Source organism: Geospiza fortis, unplaced genomic scaffold (assembly GCF_000277835.1).
Source record: "Geospiza fortis unplaced genomic scaffold, GeoFor_1.0 scaffold41, whole genome shotgun sequence".
Taxonomy (NCBI): domain Eukaryota; kingdom Metazoa; phylum Chordata; class Aves; order Passeriformes; family Thraupidae; genus Geospiza; species Geospiza fortis.
Genome location: NW_005054299.1, coordinates 12,942,364 through 12,946,402, shown reverse-complemented (window position 1 = coordinate 12,946,402; position 4,039 = coordinate 12,942,364). Strand labels below are relative to the sequence as shown.

The window sequence follows — 4,039 nt, the reverse complement described above, 5'->3', positions numbered from 1 at the left end:
GGGTTAATTAATGTATGGTTCCAAAGTGCTTGCAAATCTCCAAGGAAAACGGTGGACGTGGGTGCCAAGTGTAAAGGATTCTGGAAACATTAACTGCCTGCAAATACTGCCTAGCTCCTCAAGCCCTAAAACTCTGATATTGCCCAAGAGGCACTAAAAATATTCCTTTAGCTCTTATGATGCAATTACCTCTGCCTGGAATAAATCTCCCTTTTTGCTCTTGCTTTCCAAACCAGCTGTTTGTTTGTTTTCCCCTTTTTGGATTTCACAGCTTTAGTTAAAGCAGGGAAGGAGGGAAAAAAAAAGCAGCTTTTGTGAAAGGTTTGGCAGCAAGCGCCACTGAAGGGAGAGCACTTTGCCTGTTTGTTCTGCCTGTCACAAACTAGCTGTGAGCAGAGCGTACAAACTGAGCTCCAGGTGATGGCATCGCAATGCCTGCAGTGCATGTCCGAATTTTCAGAAAGAAAACTCAAAGGGCTAGGCAGCTTCAGCCCCACCAGCATGTTCTGGGCAGCTACAGCCCCACAAACATGTCCATGGGACTCCCAGCCTTATTTATGTAAGGGAGAGGCTTTGCTGGCTGCCTTCCTCCCTTGCTTTCTCCCTTTGCTCTGGGGAGTGCAGCAATCTGCCAACAGCAGCAGCGTGTTCTGAGCTGCTGCTTTGGGGATGGAGAGGGTGGGAACACAGCAAGCCCCCGGGCCCCACTCGAGGCTGCCTTTTCTCCTTGCCCGAATTACACAGGGGAGAAACACCCAGCTCTGTGGGTCATCCAGTGGTAGGCCCAGTATCGGGGCTGGGCAAAGCACAGCTGTTTCCAGTTCAGAGCAGAGACTATTTTTGTAGCTGTTTGCCATTTCTAGGAGGTTTGTTATTGTACACACAGAGGTGAAGATGATAACATGAGAGCCACGAGGGAGCAGAGGGTTCTTCAAATGCAACACCTTTGCCAAGATGAAGCAAGGCCACTTGGCCCTGTAGCAAGAGCTCATGTTTGTGGGGCAATAAATGAGTTGTTATTGGCTGTGCAATTTGTTACCTTCCCACGTACCATAGAGGAGGTGTCACCCCTCTGAAAATGCATGCTGCTATTGACATTACACAACCCAAGGACTTACATCGCTCTTGGGAGCAGCTGAGCTCCCTGAGGGGCTAAAGTGCCTCTACAGAGAAGAGAACTTTGAGCAAAATGTCTCCTGTCTTGCAGCAGCCAGGGCTGAATTTTAAAGGACACATTCTCTCCCAGACTTAGCCTGCTTCACCTCACGGTGTCTTGCTTGCTCCAGGTCTTCTGCCTGCACAAGAGAATACATTGTTAGACCCTGTCCTGCAGGCTGGTTATGGGTGGGGGCACAGGTCTGTGCAGGGCAGCAGCCAGTGCTGTGCTTAGGAGCTGGAAGCTGCCCCTGTCCGTGCCTCCCGTGGGGTCTGTCTGTCTGCTGGCCTCCTGTCTGCCTGCGGTCACCAGCGGCTGGGACGCTGCTCAGCGCTAATGGATTTCATCCCCCATCTCCAGTGAGAGCGTCTCTATGGAGAGAAGTTTGATTCCGGTGATTGGGGAGTGGCTGTGCAGACAGGACCAGAGCTGCAAATTAGAGAACATTTAATCCTGTGCTTTGGTACGGGTAAGTGCTACGGCCCTGCTGCTGAAAGCCTGGGGTGAGGCAGCGGCTACACCCACCCTGTCCTGAAGGAGAAATTTCCTGGAATATCCACTCAAAGGTAAATTTTGTGGTGTTTCTCCTCCCGATGGGGTCTGAGGTTATAATGGTTGAGGCTGAGAGCCTTGTCCTGGCTTCTGGAACCACAAGTGTCAGTTTGGCTGGGCAGCGCCCATCTGGACCCTGGGTTCAAGTTCCTGGGGGAATTGAAGACAGCTTTTAGTCTGTGCTAAAGTTGGAGGTTATATAGAAAAACAAAACTCTAGAGATGCTCAAATTCTAGCTCATGCTGCTGAGCAGCAAGTGTGGATATCACAAGGAGAAACACGGTGCCCAAGCTGCTCTGGCATCCATATTCCAGGGACAACTAAGGGGGCTTGTGGGGCTCTGTGGGTGACAAAATGGCACATCTCAAAACTAGAGAGGAGATGACATAAGACATCCCAAGCAGGCGACCTTGCTTTTCTGTTTTGTTTGCATTTTGCAGAGAAGAGAGGAGATAGGAGAGGAGAGAAAAGATGAAGCAAGGTGGGGAGAAGGGAGGTCTTGTCTCTGTTGCAGCTTACCCAGAAGACTTTCCAGATCAGAATGGCTTACAGAAAGGGGGCTGAGGAAAGGCAGGCCCAAGGCTTGGATCTGTCATTGCCTGGGAGATGCAGCCTGGGAGTTTTAATTGGAGATGAGAGCTTTTAAATTTAATTTGATCTGATATGGATCTTAAATTTAAGGAAAGAGCGTCCTGTTGTACTATCTGGCAGCATTGTCTGTGCTCTGCTCATGTTGTTGTACCCTACCACCTGCCCCCAGAAGCCCATAACCATGACAAATATCCATGGCCAGTGCAGAGGGAGAGATCCAGCTGCAGAGGCTGCCTCTGAGCAGATCAGTGAAGAGGTCTTTCCCTCAGGGTGAGACTCGCAGTGTCATTGTTGCAGATCAGAAAGCAGTGGTAGGTGTCTCAGCCTGTTACCACTGCCTTTTTCTTGGGCTTTGAGGACTTTTTGCTTACGTGGTAATGTTTTGTAGGTCTGTCTTAAAATACAAGCTTGGTGCTTGGATTTTGCAGGAAGATGTGAGTTAGGGATCATCTTGCTGAGAGAGCGTGAGAACGAGAATCTGCCAGAGCTTTTGGGGGTGTTTTAACTTCTGGTTTTAATTTCCAACCCAAACGGATCACCATCTGCAGAGAATTTTCTGAGGGTGTTTATTAATGGAACAAATGTTTTAATAGTCAAAGCTGCTTCAGGGACTTTCTGGTGCCACTGCCTGTGCCTGCACAGCACAGAGAATGGAGAGAGCCAGGAGGGCCCGGTTTTCCTTTAAACACCCAGCTAAAAAAAAAAAAAAAAAAAAAAAAAAAATATCTGTCACTGTTTAACTGCACAGATATAAGGTTAAATTCAGGTGCACTCCCCTCTGCTGGGGGACAAAGTACCTGGGGAACCCTCCACGTTTGCACTTCAGCTGAGTAACATGTTGTGATCTCAGCAGAGTAGATATCAGCTCTGGAGAGAGAGAAACCTGGAGGCAGCAGCCATAAGAAACTAATCTTAGAGTGTGTGCCTGTCCTTTGGATACTGAATACACACAGTACTTATGTCCTCCAAATACAGGGGGATTGCTAGGGTGCACAGGGCTCTGCACATTGCCTGCCATCCTGGGTAGCACCACCAGGAATACACAGTGCAAAAAGCTGTCTTCAATTCTTTCTGTGACTTACAGAATCGTAAATGGTTTGGGTTGAAAGGGGCCTTAAGGACCATTAAGTTCCAATCCCCCTGCCATGGGCAGGGATGACACCCACTAGATCACTAACTCAAGAAATTCATTTTATATATATTTATAATATATATTTAAACACACACATATATACATGTATGCAAGGCATCTTCTGAGGCTGATGTTACAGCCCTTGGTGCCGAAAATAAGGTGCCTCTGCATATAGATATAGACATTGATATAGATATAGATATATATGACTGTGTGTGTGTGTATAAACATGCATATGTGTATTTGTGTGTACATATATACATACATATATGTTTACATATATATGGATGTGTATATATATGTATAGCTATATATATGCCATATATGTGTGATATATATGTATATATATCACACCCTTATGTGGTGACTGCCAGCAGTGTGTTTTCGTCTGAATTAGAACGCAGCATGGGGGACAAGCGAGGAACTAGAGGCCAGTTCACACTCCATTTAGAGCTATAATTTAATGCATGGCTCCCTTTAGAGCTGTAATATCTACTAATGCACGGACATTAAGAGAAGCCCGGTGCTGGGTGCGGCTCCGGAGTTAGAGGGCGCTTGCTTTGCGCTCCTTCCCCCGAGAAGCAGCGGCGGCGGCCCGGAGGGTTTCC

General features: G+C 47.7%; 1 protein-coding gene across 2 annotated transcripts in view; it reads left to right on the top strand.

The window, feature by feature from the left end:
• Positions 1-4,039, top strand: part of SLC29A1 (solute carrier family 29 member 1 (Augustine blood group)) — a 34,058-nt gene that overhangs the window by 6,924 nt on the left and 23,095 nt on the right. The gene's annotated exons all lie outside the window — the stretch shown is intronic.